This window comes from Lucilia sericata, unplaced genomic scaffold (assembly GCF_015586225.1).
Source record: "Lucilia sericata isolate MDLA Ls3-8-SP2 unplaced genomic scaffold, ASM1558622v1 Contig000400F_arrow, whole genome shotgun sequence".
Lineage (NCBI taxonomy): Eukaryota > Metazoa > Arthropoda > Insecta > Diptera > Calliphoridae > Lucilia > Lucilia sericata.
The window spans coordinates 124,266-140,029 of record NW_023994418.1 but is presented as its reverse complement, the minus strand read 5'-3'; positions in this window follow the sequence as shown (position 1 = coordinate 140,029).

Genomic DNA, 15,764 nt, shown 5'->3' with positions numbered 1-15,764 from the left:
ATCTTTCCTAGTCAGCATACAACCGCACATGAACAGACATATTTTGGAACCTATATAAGATTCAACAGAAATGCTTCATTATTGAAATGAATCACATTTAATATTCGCAATTGGTGTAGGGTATCATATGGCCGGCCACGCCCGACTATAATTTCTTACTTGTTTTTATTTTGCATGTGTACATGTGAATTATTTTTTCGTTTTGGTTATATTTTGCAAACAATTGAACTAAATGCTGTTTGCTTTTATTTAAAAATAAAATTAAAAAACTTCTTTTATCTCTAGTTTTAAATCAACTATGTAAATATACATATCGTCCAGTTTTGAATTTTGGTAATATGTATGTGGAATTATTTTTTTACTATTCGAAATTTTTTTATTACTGCAATTTGTACATCTACTGGTTATACTTATGTGCTCAAAATCATAACAACACTGTAATATTATTTTAAATCCAAATTTCGAACGAAATCTCCAAATCTGTACATAAAATGGGAAGAATTTTAGAATTGTTTTCCAAAAAGTCATATGTGGAGTATTTTTGAATTGCGCTATAACGCGTTAAAAACTCAGTTATTTTTTAAAATAAATATTAATTACATTTGTTAACGAATCCGCGAAAAGACATATATTTATTGTTGAAAACACGATAGAGTCGAAAAGAAAGAAGATAGAAAACTAAAATATTTTGCCAAAATATTTTTATTGACCCAGTTTGATTGGTATTGAAAATGCGAAATATCGGTCAACGATTTCACCTAGCCCCCATATTATGCCCTATTCAGAAAATACTATATTGCTTAAAAAAGCATCTATAGCGATGAAATTCAATATAAAAAAGTTTTATTGGAAATGTATTTCTCAAAGTTTATGAGGATCGGTAATAATTGACTCTATTCCTCATAAAAAGTCTCCTCAGAAAATGACTTTAAAGCTCATAATGTACTGCAATATAGCTACAAAATTCAACATAATCATGTTTTAAAGGAACTAAAATATCTCTGTCAGATTTTATGAGACCATACGTCTCATATAAGATCCCGTACAGAAAATTACTTTAACGCTCATAACTGTCTTCATAATACCAGTTTAGCGACGAAATTTAACATAGTTCCACTTCAGAAAATGAATTTGTTATTTTAATGTCCAAATGTAAACATGAAACAAATAAAAATAATTTTGTTTACTTTTTTCTTAATTTGGTTATTTTTTATTCGAATTTTGGTTAGAAAAAAATTTTGTCGTGGCAACACTGATTAGAAATACAGTCACGGGCCTCTTGTGCGCTGCCTTTCATTGAAGAAAAAGATTTGTTGGTAAAAAAAACAACATAGAATACGCTTGATCAAGACATTATATTTTGGCTCAGTGTTTCAAAGTTTCCGACATGTTCTGTGTCTGGTATGCGAACAGGCACGTCCGAGGATGTTTATAACCTTCCAATGTGTCCAGTAAACTTATATATTGATGACTTGTTCTATAACCGCTTTTGGCCAGTTCACCTAAGGTTATGAGCCGTTCGGTTGTAAGTGCCGCCTCATATTTTAAATATGTTTCAATGGGTGGATTATCTAACCAGCTTTGCTTGATGTTGTGCTTATGGCACTTGTACCCAGCGTTTAAATATGCAGCACTAGCACCACCTCTCTTGTATATAACTATAAAATAAATATGAAAATTTATCATTTTTGTATCACTTTGCTACTAAAAATTGCAGTCATATATATTCGTATTAATATAAAAATTGCAACTCGTGTTTGCAATTTCTAGTAGCAGGCAGACATAATTGCAGGCCAACACAAATATATTTTTGTGCTTTAGCAGCGCACACTCAAACTTGTTAAACTAATATGGCGAGTATTGATGTTATTTTTGTTTACGTTTAGTTTTTCCTAGCAGCAATGTAACTTTATTTTGGTTTTGCTACTGCCAGTTGTAGTTTTATTTATTATTTTTTGGCAATATTGATGCTGCAATTTGTAAATAAACATATGTAGGTATGTATGTAAGTACACTGACAGTTTTATGACATTTCATGAGCTTAAATTCAGTATTACACTTCACATTTGTACGCATGCATGTATGTATGTATGTATGTATGTATGTATGTATGTATGTATGTATGTATGTATGTATGTATGTATGTATGTATGTATGTATGTATGTATGTATGTATGTATGTATGTATGTATATATATATGTATGTATGTATGCATGTATGTATGTATGTATGTACGTACGTATGTATGTATGTATGTATGTCGATATTAATATGTATATTTATTATCATCCATATATCGATGATATTCGGCCTATAATATCCTGTACTGATTGACATATTAATTATTAAAATATAGTTTAAATATTCTCATAGTTCCTGTACGATATAATACAGAAAATACTACCTTGATATTTGTTTGTTTTTTCCTTAATGTATTACAAAATAATATTAACTACATTTTTCCAAAAAATATATATATATAATAATCTTCCACATTTTAACAGTGTGATTTGAATAATTTGTAAAGTAAGCTCATTAGAATTCAACGAAAAATATTTTAATTATGTGTGTTCACCCTGTTTTATACAAGGTGATTATAAATTTATTAATTTCTACAACAAAAAATATTTAAAACTATCACTTGGTTATAAAATTGTTATAAGTATAAGCATATTATATTACAACTACATTGCTCAAAAATGTTTATTCATTAGAACAAAATAATAAAAACATCTAAAGAACGCTTTTAATTTGAGTTGTGTTTTATGGGGTAGCCATATTTTCAATAACATATACATATTTATTTAATTCATATGGAGATTCCAAGCCCCCTAATAAAAGTCTTCCCATTTTTTCCCAATGTTCATAATGAAGTTAAAGTTTTTCGTCAAAATTAGAAGATTCTGACTCTAATAGTTTCCGAGAAAAACGATTTCTGTATTTAATTCATATGGGAGGTGCCACTATGTATATTTTACAAACTATTTTTTATGTTGCGAAAAATAATTATCCTTAATTAGAGATTGTGGTAACACTGGTATAACTGTTTATTCATAAAATAAAATATAAAAAAACAATAAATAAATTTGCAGCTAGCAGTTACAAAACAAAATTTAATAGCTGCTAGGAAAAACTCAGCGCAAATAAAAATATCATCAATACTAGCCATATTAGTTTAACAAATTTGAGTGTGCGCTGATATAGCACAAAAATATATATTTTTCTTGTACAAAAACAAGAGATTAATACTGTTCATTCGTGCTGCTAGAGATTGCAGTGTAACGTCGCAATTTTTCTAGTTAAACATAAAAACAGAACGGCAATATTTAGTAGCAATGTTATTTAAATCTGAAAAAGTTTAAATATTTTTAGTATGACTAGTGATAAAAATGTGTATTTTGCGGCAAATGCTGACTAATATATTAGTAAAAGTAAACACTGCTTGTACCCAAGCAGCATGTACGCTGAATTGCCTGTTGTAGTTTGATATTACACTTTTCGTTTAAAGAAGTCAACTAGATTATTGAAGCATAAGCTAGAATTAGTCTACATTTTAATTTTCGGTGAAGGGTTACACTCCGTCTATCACCGGTATCTTCTTGCCCAGGAAACAGGGTTCAGTATATTTAGAAATTGCTGTCTTTCTTGTGAAAAGACATATACTTAAAGAACCAAATTAATTAATGTTTATCTGTTTCACTTGCAAACATTAAAAAAATTAAGAGAATCACTTTATGCTTGCTTTGTTAACAACGGTTTGTATGTTGTTGTTTAAATTACTTTGCAATGTTTTGGTAACGTACATAGGGGTCTATAAAATCAAATAAACTTCGATCTAGATTGAATTTTGAAAAACGGGAAAAGCCTTTTCCGTACATAATAATTATGTATTAATTTTACAGAATTTTATTAAATTCGTCTGTGTTAAAATGCAAAAAAATCTGAAAATTTCTCAAAAAATTAGAAAATTTCGACTACTTTTGCTGTTACGCAAAAATTTCTGATATGGAATTTAAAGCGTCTCTCTTTAATTTTAGTTGGGAACATTTACACCTTATTTTTCCTCCATATAAACGGGCCACCCTAATGTACATAGATTTTGGTATTATGATAAACAATGTTGAAAATCGTAGAAATCGGATCACAAGTTTTTACAAACAAAATTATATAAAAAGTTTTTTATGATATATGTACGTACTTGTTGTAATTACGTTAAAATGGAAACATTACGCTTAAAATTTAAAAACAAATCATATTTGCACTCCACTGTTGCGAAAAAAATATGTAATATTCAGTTAGATTACGTAACATCGTACGCAAACGGAAGTTTAAGGTAACCTGTTAACGGAAATGCCATGGATCGTTCTTTTTTTACGTTAGTATAACGCTTGTTAGTGTAATGACAACAACAAGGATATTAGAATCATTTCCAAATCAAATTTTGCCATACGTTTATGTTCGTATATTCGTATTTACGTGCAAAGATTGCTGTATGCTTATAAAAATATATTTAACTTTAGTTTAATAAAATTGAATTGGGTATAAATAAACAAATAAAATAACTTTGTTGTAAATATTTAATTTAGTTTATGCAACATAAACATCCTGTTCAGAAGAGGAAATAAATCATTTCATGCTTGTATTATTAAGAAAATGTAACACATGCATGAATGAAGAAAACAAGTAACGCACGTACATATGTACGTATGTATGTATATCTGTTAGTTTTGATAACAGTTCTATATGCCCTGCAGTACGGGCTGTCAGTGTTGAACTAGTAATTTTACCTACTACATACATATTTCGTGTTACCACTAGCCACAGAATCAATTCAACTGTGGCATGTCAACATTCACAACTTTTGCAAAAGTGCAGAATTGAATATTGGGAAAAGTGTACATGTATGTATAATAAGCCTGGCACAAAGACTGCCGGAGTTAGAGGGGGTCAAAGTTGGACATTTTCGTCATACAGGGTTTTTCAAATTAGTGTAACTTTTCACCCATTGGTCCTAGCAAAAATTGTCCAAAGGAGTTTAGATAGCTATTCATCATCGCACATCCTAAACAGTTGAAGCGAAAGAGCTGAAATTTGGACAGGAGATTGGCCTCCAAACAAATAGATGCACTAAGACGGGATTTTTCTAAATTCGAATGTACTGTACAGGTACACAGAAAAAATTATCAGTAGTTTATTTTCAATTAACATGTTTTTCTCTTTCTTTAGTTTTAATTTAAGCAATTTTTTATTTGTCTTAATTATCTCGTTGTTTAAAACCTAAGTTTACAAATTTGATTAAATTTTTAATTGATTCAATTAGTTTTTTAATTGATTGAAAAAAATTTTCTGGCCAACTTTTCTATTTTAACTTTTTTTAAATATTTTATTTTGATTTCTTATGCTAACAATGTTTATAATTCTTAAATAGTCAATACGATTTTAGGCATATAATATTCAAGTTTCCTGACATTTTATAAAACACTTAATATGTTCAAATTTGATAATAAAGTGATATTTTTTGTAAATGCTCAAAGCATTGTTAAAGGTCAAGCATTCCTTTAACATTGTGAGTAATCAGTTAATAATTTGATTGTTTTAATCATCAACTTAATTGGTTTTTAATACATTTTCTACCAAACAAACTAATTCATTTGATTAATAAATTAATAAAAATTAGATTTTATTTTTATTAAATATTTAATTTATACAATTAATGAATTAATCAATTTTAAATTTTGTCTCAATTATTGATATTAATTGTTCTGATTAATTCGTTATTTGGAAAAAAAAGTATTTTTTTATTTTTTTTTTACAAATTTGATAATTGATATCATCATTTTGGTGATAGGTGCAAAACTTGCTTGATACAATTATTTTGATAATTGAAACATATTTTTAGTTTTTTCTGTGTACTGTACAGGTACTTTTTCGAATTGGAATAAAATTCTTATTAGAGTAGATCAAAAATAGTACCAAAATGGGGAAATTCAAACTCATAACATTAAATATGCTATTTTTGGTACATTTTCTTTGTATTTTTTATAATATTGATCCTAGAAACATGGAATTATGCATGTGGAGCTCGGAGTTAATGAGAATCTATAAAAGGCGAATTTTTGGTACTTTTTGAGTTTTTTATAATATTGAACATGTAGACCCCGGAGTAGGTAAATGAGAACCTATAAAACATTTTGGTACTTTTTTGTGTTTTAACTCATACTTTTTGAGTTTTTTATAATATTGAACTTAGAAACATGAAATTAAGCATGTACACCCGGAGTTAATGAGAACCTAAACAAGTAAGAGTTGTACATTCGGCTGTGCCGAATGTTATATACCCTTCACCATGATGTGTTAAAAAACAGTCAGTACGAATTTTATTACAAAACAAGTAAGAATGCTATATTCGGCTGTTCCGAATCTTAAATACCCTCCACCATAAACAGGTTATATAAATCATCAAATTTTAACGATGGACTTAAATTCACCATAATATATCCTTCATTTTCATTACGCCTTAAAATATACCATGTAAAACGGAACCAACATAATGTACTACATTTAACAAATAATATATGTTTAACATAATTTGCATCTGTGTGAAGATAGAATTATAGATGTATTACAAAACGATTTTCAACATTGTTTATCCTAGTACCAAAATCTATATGTCGGACAAAATCATTGATCTGCATTACTTTTTGTAAAAAATTAACAAGAAACTGTGAAAAACAAGAAATAGTGAAAATCGATGATTATGAAAATACGCTTACCAAGCAAAAGAGAACTTCCAAAAAAGCTTAAAATAAGTAGAATTTATTCTATGAAAGTACTAAAAAAGACCTGCAGAAGTGATGATTTTAACACAGACTAGTCATAAAAAGGATGTTCTCAATTCAATTTCACTACTTTTGAAATCATTCTCAAGAAGTAATTTTTATATTATTTTTTGGAAGTTATTTGGAATTGAAACTGTAGTATTATAAATTATTACAAATTTGACATACATAACTAATATTAATTTGATTCTCTAAATTTAAACACTATTGATTCAAACGTATGTACATTAGACCGACTCACAAAAAATTGGGCTTGAGTTACCTCCCTCAAAATATCCGATGTTATGTAATATGATGTTACCCAAAATATTTTGGGTTTATTGTTGTCCGTTTGTGAGCTGAACACTTTTCAAGATAATATCCTATGGGGGACACGATTTTTCATATTCAATGCAAAATTTTACCTTTTAGCTTCAAAAAATCTTTGTTTTGTTTTATGATGGTTCCCGAAATATTCTATCGATGGCCGTTCGTGAGTTGGTCCGGTTACAAAAAAGTCCCTTTTTAGTTATTTTTTTAAATTTTACAGTTTTTTCTTAAACAAAATGTTCAATATGTGGTATCATTTGAAAGGCCGCTTTCTAGTGGTGTACAAAATTTGCAAAATTGTGCATAAATTTTATTTATATTAATGAAAAACCTAACAATTTTAATGTTTTTGGAATGTACATCATTGGACGCGGCTTTAAAATCCCTTTCAAACGATTCCCCATATTGAAGAATAGCTAGTAATCGTGATCAAATTTAGACCAAGTTATTTTTTTTTTGTATTCAAAAATTATATAGTAAAGAATGACGAAAATCGGACTTTATTTGATCTTAGCCCCCATATAAAATCACATTCAGAAAATTATTTTAACGCTCCTAAATGTAGTACAGCTTCAAAATTTTATATAGACAAAACTTTAATGAACATAAATAAACCACTTTTTATAGGTATCGCTCCATATTTGACCATAGCTCCCATATAAAGTACCCTTGAACAAATTATTATAACGCCTCTAATTGTTTTTAAAATAGCAGAATAGTGATGAAATCCGACATAAACAAGATTTATGGGACCCAAAAACTATTTACGGCATTTTATGAGGATGGGGCAATGTTTGACCCTACGCCCATCAATTTTAAAGCGCACAACTGGCTAAAAATAGCAGTATAGCGATGTAATTCAACTTTAACAAGTTTGAAAGGAACCATTTTTTTTTACTAACTGCTATGAGATTCGTTCCATAATTTACGCTATTCTCTATACCATCCCTCTTAAATAAGATCAGTTTTTTGTAAATATTTACTTGTTTTATTTTATTTTAAAAAAAGTATTCCATGATTTCTTACTCAATCGAAGATTTCACAAACTGTATGTCCGTCCGTCTGTCTGTCTGTGTAAAACACGCTCACATTAAAACGATGGAGATTCACGAAATTCACCCAAAACATTCATTATTATCCGGTACAGGTATTGAAATTCAACAAAAACCAATAAGATGGAAATTCACGAAATTCATCCAAAACATTCATTATTATCCGGTACAGGTATTGAAATTCAACAAAAACCAATAAGTTCAGATATATGAGTAAAAATTTCAGTTCAATTGCTTTTTCAACTGGTTTATTGTATTTTTTACAAAAACTACTGCAGATAATATACATATACAAGGATAAACTATGTGGAAAATCGGACTATAATTTTATATACCAACCATAAAATAGGTCTAAAAGGGGGTTAAAAACAGTTGTTTTATTTTACAACAAAATATACAAGCAGACTGGGTTTGAACCCAGACCCTTACCGTTGCCGGTTCTATGTCCCGACCACTGCACCATTCATTACACTTGATTTTGTTTGTTAACTGGTGCTTTTTACATAAATGTACGATTGAGAAGTGGATCATAAGTGGTATCTAGGTTAACTAAATCTTTTTATTAAAATTATTTAAACATTAAGTGTTTAAACTTAGAGAATCAAATTAATTCTTTAAAGTATTTTTTCCATACATGGGCCAAATCAGAAATCGTACTTCCTTCAATTTACATTACAATAGTTACAACAGAGCAAAAATAAAACGAAGATCTTCCAAAAGAATTACATTTTTTTGTCGAAGTGATTTTAAATGACTTTCGAAGAAGCGAAAATAATTATATTTTTTGATCTAACATTTTTGTGAGTTAAAAAATATTATTTTTGGGTTTTTATGTTAAATGTGTCTATTTCTATTATTAAGGTTAATATTATTTATATCAAATTAGTAATACTCTATAATACTACAATTTCAATTCCATATAACTTCCGAAAAATAACATAAAAATTACTTCTTGAGAATGACTTCAAAGTAGTGAAATTGGAATCCTATGACAAGTCTGTTTTAAGATCATCACTTCTGCAGGTCTTTTTTAGTACTTCCATAAAGTAAATTTTACTTCCTTTTCGCTTCTTTGGAAGTTCTTTTTTGCTGGGTAAGTGCATTTACATAAGGCTGAGTTTAATCATCGGGTTTCTCTTGGGCAGATCTCCGCTCTCGCAGAGGGCAGCTGTCCTCTAACGATTCAACCAGGGCACTTGTGATTAATTCTACTTTGGCGTCTATGTCCTCTTAATTTCGACATTGTAAAGTGTCCTGACATAAAATGTTCTTTAGTAAGGAACCGAACATTGCCCAATTAGGTTTAGACTTATTCCGAAACTTTATTGGCTTTGGTGGCGGCCGTAGTATTTTGAATCTTATGTACCGATGGTCAGAAAAGGAATGCTCGTCCGAAACTCTCCAATCCTGAATTTCGTTTATAAGCTCTTCTGAACATATAGTTATATCTAATACTTCTTCTTTGATTCTATTGACGAAGGTAGCTTTATTACTTAAGTTCGATGTGATCAAATCTTTAGTATTAAGGAAATCCACGAGGACTTGTCCTCTGCGATTGGTGTTTGTACTACCCCAAGCTACATGGGGGGAGTTGGCATCACAACCTAGTACAATTTTCTTATTTTTCCTTTGTTCCTCTTCAACCAAATTTCATCAGCTCCGACACAGAGATACAAGCCGATGCAAAATGATCGGCGGCGGCGGCAGGTTCTGTTTTGGTCGGCGGCGGCTTGAATTCAAAATTACCGGCGGTGGCTAAAATGTCGGCTTGAATTTTATATTAAAATCTTTGACAAATTTAAAGATAACGATAAATCTGTCAAAAACTAAAATAAAGTTTAAAAGTGAATAGTTTAATAAATATTTTTTTAAGAATGTTATTTTTATTAAAGCTTAAAAATATATCACATTTCTATAATGGTTTATAAAACGATAAATAAAAAATATTTAACATAAAACAATACATATTTTTAAAATTTCCACAGTATTGGTAATGCGGAAACACAAATTGCCAAGAAATACATATTTTTGTGAAAAATATGTTCGAAATTTTGATGTCCAATTATAGAACGTTATGCTATAAAGAGTTAATATATAATTTAGTAAAAAATAACACTACTTATTTTTAGATTACACATAAACCACAGAACGATATGACAGGAAAAGCTTTATTTCCAAAGTAAATATAATATATTAATAATATTTTATTTTAAACCGTATTTTAAAGCGTAATTTTTAATATATATTAAAAGAAATTCTAAAATACATTGATAATTTTTGGATAAGTTAAATTTAAAACATTGAAATACTAAAAAGATTAAGTAAACATTACTTAAAAAATGTAATTTAATTCCCACTTATTATTTTAAAATTGTCATGAATAAACAACTGGTTTTTTACAGTTGTTGGGTTAAGCTTGCTCCTCTTCTGTGTTATACAGGACCCTGCCATTGAAAAGGCCACTTCGGAAGAAGCCGATGTCGCTGGTATAGCAAAATAAATGTTAGCCAATTCCGCAATTCTTGGGAAAACCTTTAAATTATTAAGAATATTAATAGTTTTTAATTAGTAAGAATGCATTATAATAAATAATACCACTTTATTTTCTCGCCAGTTTCATAAACTGGAATATCAAAATAATTTTGAATTTCCAAGGAAACTGAGTCTTTATGCAAACACCCTCGGGACTCGGTGAGGAAGTTCAGCATTAATAAATTAAAAAACTTTAATTCCTTTATTTGTTCATTATATTTTACTAATTTATTGATTAATACGTTAATTATTTCATTTATTATTTTCTTTATTTAAATAATTTTTTTATTTTTTTTGTTATACGACCCGAAATCTATCTACAAAATTTTACGACAATCGGTTCATAATTGACCTTACCGTCCATATATGTTCATGGTTTAAAAATTGGACAAAAATAGTTTGTTTTTAAAAATTAACATTTTGTTAATTCGAAAGAACACGTCCATAATTGACTTAAGCAATGTTAAATATATCTCCCTGATGGTTAGAGAGGAGCATTTCTTTTGCGTTGCCGAATATAATACTCTTACTTGTTATTTATTTATATATTTATTTATTTATTTATTTATATATTAATTTATTATATTTATTAGTTTGCATATATATTTATTGATTTTTTCATTAATTTATTCATATATATATTTCTTAATATATTTATTAAATTTAGTTATTTGTTTATTTATATTATTATATATTTATTATATTATATTTATTTATTTCATAATTTTTAAAAAATTACCTCTTTTTTACCGGTGGCTCATTGTTTATTTCTTGTATAATTAATTGCTCTTTTGTGATGTAATTTTCGACATTATTTTCTAAAACAAAAGTGTCCGTCACGTTTTTATTTGCTGGTATTTTTTCTATATATTTATTTAAATTTGCCCAATTTTTTTGGCATGTCTCCATTAGAGCGGCTACAACGTGTAATTTTGTTATTTTGAATCTCTTAAACAATTTTTGTTTTGTAAAATTGTACAAATTAATTATCATGCCAAAGAAAGAGTTGTCGCCTTTTTCTACCTAATTTTTATAAATATTTTCGTAAAAATATATTACGGTAGATGTAGTTGCATACTCCTGTCCCTGCATATAAATTGTTGCTTCGGAGAAAATTTCTAGAAAATCTGCAAACTCTTTTATTAATTCCCCTAGCATTGCAGGAATTAGTAAATATTATTTTTTTATTTTTAACAGCACTATATTAATAACATCACAATTCTGGGAAAAACTTTTGATCATATTTAGGATGGAATTCCACCTCGTTTCCACAGAATTTTTGAGTGTTGGTAAATGTGCATTTTTCAGAACCACCTCCATTTTTCTATATCACCAATCATAATGTTTTCATCGCTTTCTATACAGTTGGTGATATTTTGAATGTTTATAAGCATGGCATATAATTGTTCGTTTTCCTTTAATTTTTGAATTTCAAGGATATCTTCTTCACTGTATGTTAAAACTCTAAATATTTGTTTAATTTTAAAAATTATGTCACTCAAGTCTTTAAAAAGAGAGTTATTTAATAAATCATGTGAAATAAATCTATAAAGAGAGAGAGCCATGCAATTGAGCCGTTCGATATTGCTAATTTTCATTGCAGCCACTATATTTGAGCCTCCGTCAGATATATTTTTTATTTTTCTATTTTTCTGCTACAGCTTTTCCCGTATGTGGTTGGGAAAATATTCTGTTTTTAGATAAATGTATTTTAACTTGAAATCATCTGATACGTGTACTTTTATATTTATGTATGCAATTTTTTTATATTTGTCGGTCCACATATCTAACACTACATTAATATTTCTTGGGCAGCTTGATAATATTTCTTTTACGGATGTAAGATATACATCATATGCATCATCCAAGGCGCTTGTTGCCACAGTGGTAGATGTAGGAAATGAAGCATTGGGATCCAAATGCTTCACATATTTTTGAAATCTTACTCTTTGACATGTGTTGAATGCTTCCAGATCTATGCAACACACATTTCCGCCAGTCGCCTTGCATGAGAAAACTTTGTTTTTATAAGGCATGAATTTGTCAAATCTTTAGTTTTGATGTAATTTTGACTTTTTATGTCTATATCATGATATACCCTAAGGTGGTTCGCAAAATTTGTGGTTGCGCTGAATCTATGATAAATAGTAATATATATGATTTCTTTTATATAATCATTATACCCTACACCACTTTAATGGGGAGGGTATATTGGATTTGGGCTGATGTTTGTAACGCACAATAATATTGGTCCTATACCCACCTTAAAGTATACCAATAGGCTTAGAATCATTTTCTGAGTCGATTTGGCTATGTCCGTCCGTCTGTCCGTCCATGTAAACCTTGTAATCAAACTACAGGTCGCAAAAAACTTTAACTTTTATAGAAAATAAATGAAATATATTGTATTCAAAAAATGATTTCCTATAGAAAGTAATGTTTTTTCTATAGAAATATGCTTTTATTGTCCAAAAACTTTAATTTCTTTTGTATAAGCTTTACCTTTTACAGAAAAACTCAATTTTTTCTAGAAAACTATATTTAATATAGAAAGAACTTTTTTTAGAAGAAATTTTCAAAAGAAAGCGTTAGTTTCAAAAGAAAAAAATCTATAGAAATTAAAGTTTCTTTCATAGAAAAAAAACACGATTTTTCTATAGTAAATAAAGTTTTTTCTATAAAAAAACACAATTTTCTATTAAAGTTGGGTTTTCTATAAAAACCTTTATTTTATTTTCTATAATAGTATATATACAAAAAGCAATAACTACTTCAGATAGAAACGTTATTTTGTATAGAATAAACTTTATTTTCTTTTTAAAAAAATCTTTATATTGTATAGAAGAACTTTACTTTATATAGATACCTACAGTGAATCAACTAAGTTTTTTGCCTACCTTTCTTTACAAGAATTTTGTTTTATGTTCGTAAATAAAATTAGAAAAAAAAACAGGTAAAAAGTAAATTTATGTTTTCCAATTGAAAATAAAGATTGTGTAAAATGGGAAAACCAAGAAAATTTGTTGTTGCATTTTATTATTTTTCATCAGAATTTGCAGGTCAATAAAGTATTTTGCATTTTTAGAATACCAGTTAATTTTTTTGGGATTTTCGAATTAATTTTTAATTACTTTTTGGAATTTATTGTTTTATTATTAAAAGAACACGTGTTAAGTATTTTTGAATTGAAATTTGCAAAAATCATGTCCTCATTGTATGAAACTGTGAATATATTTACGTTAAAAATGTTTAAAGGATAATAACGATGCAATTTCAATATAAAAAATTAGTTAAAATTTTTGGAACAAGTGTAAATCAATAAAATACAACTAAGAGATGTTTAATCAATATAATTAAAAGTATAAAATATAGTAATAGATGAAATGACACGCAGGATTATTAGAAAAAACGTACAGAGTGGTCACTCAAAATCTTTAAGGAGAGCGGCTTGTGTCCAAGGAAAACCATTAAACTCCTCATTTATCTTCTCCAAAGTCCAATTACGAACTAGGAAGAACACTATGTTTAAATTTAAACCTCTAAACAGACCTTATGTATATTAATTTTAAACAACATTATGTTTAATTTTTTTTTATAATTTCTGGACTATATTCTTCCTAAACTAATAATTTTTATTACAGAATAATTATTTTCTTAATTTTAAGCTTTTTTCTAACAAGTGAAAGTTTGTGCTTTAGTTTTGTTCGACAGTGAATGTAGGTACATATGTATGTACTATTTAATTTGCTTACCCTTTCAAAATTAACTCATCTGAGTTTAAACATATTTTACAAAATTTGTATTTCTGTAACACTACTTTGTTGGACACATACAAGTCTCCGAAATATTTCCAACACTCTGCTCCGCCACATGTAGTTTTAATATTAGCAAAATTTTTTACTTTTTCTTTTTGTTTTATTAAATATTGATAATATTTCAAATCTTTGTTGGTATTATTGGTATCTGAATCTGAATTAACTTCAGATTCTGATCCATAATCTCCAACATTTTAAAAAAAATCTGTAATTTTTTCACTTTAATGTTTACTTCTCCTTGGAACACTTTGTACTTAAATATGTATTTAGCAGAATAAAAAAACCAACGGCACTTTGTAGAAAAAAATTACATCAATGCAAAAAAATTTAATATATTTAGTGCTTTTGGAAAATACTAAAATCATTTTGCAAGTACATATGTTTTTCCACAATAAATCACATCTGGAAAATAAAACATTGTCCGTGTCCACTAATCTAACAGTTTTTTATAGGCGTCTACGATTAAGCCGGCTAATATTTTCAGCCGATTTTGACCGGCGGCCAGCCGCCGCCGATTTGAGCCGTGTCTCTGCTCCGACGTTGGTGGTAGTGTCGGAGAATCGAAAGCCAGGTAGACATATGCAAAGTATATGTTGCCACGACCTTGCTTCAGCACCGTTGCATCCAATGTGGATAATCCTGTTGAGAGGAGAAAACATAAGTTCTTGTGACATAAGATACATGTTCTCGGTCGAAACCCTGTATCAACGTAGAAAATTTGGAAATTTACGTAATTTAATCCTGAAACCTTGTTGCAAATCGTCCAAGGTTCCTGGATTAAAGCTATATGTATCTTACCTGTGTTAATTTTAGCCATCAGAGCGTTGGTAGCCGTCTCGATCCGATGGAGGTTTATTTGGATAACCTCAATCATTGTCATCCTTTTAAACCTCCCCGCTCGTTGGATTTGACTCCTCCTGGTAACCTGAAGTGGCTATTGATGCAGTGGGTACTATGATGGCACTACGGTGTTTTTAGTCGACACTTTCCCAATTTTGGAGAGCACTGCTGTTCTGTCTTCTGCCGAGGGAGTGATTTCCTTCTCGCTTTTAGGATTTGACTCCTAAAAATTACCTGTGCTTGCTAATGATGCTTTGGGTACCATCTTAGGCGTTTTAGTGTCCTTATCGGGGCCGGTTTTGACAGCACTTTCAATCGGCGTCTCCCCAATTTTGGGAAGGGCAGCTGCACCTTCTTTTGACGAGTTAGTGGTACC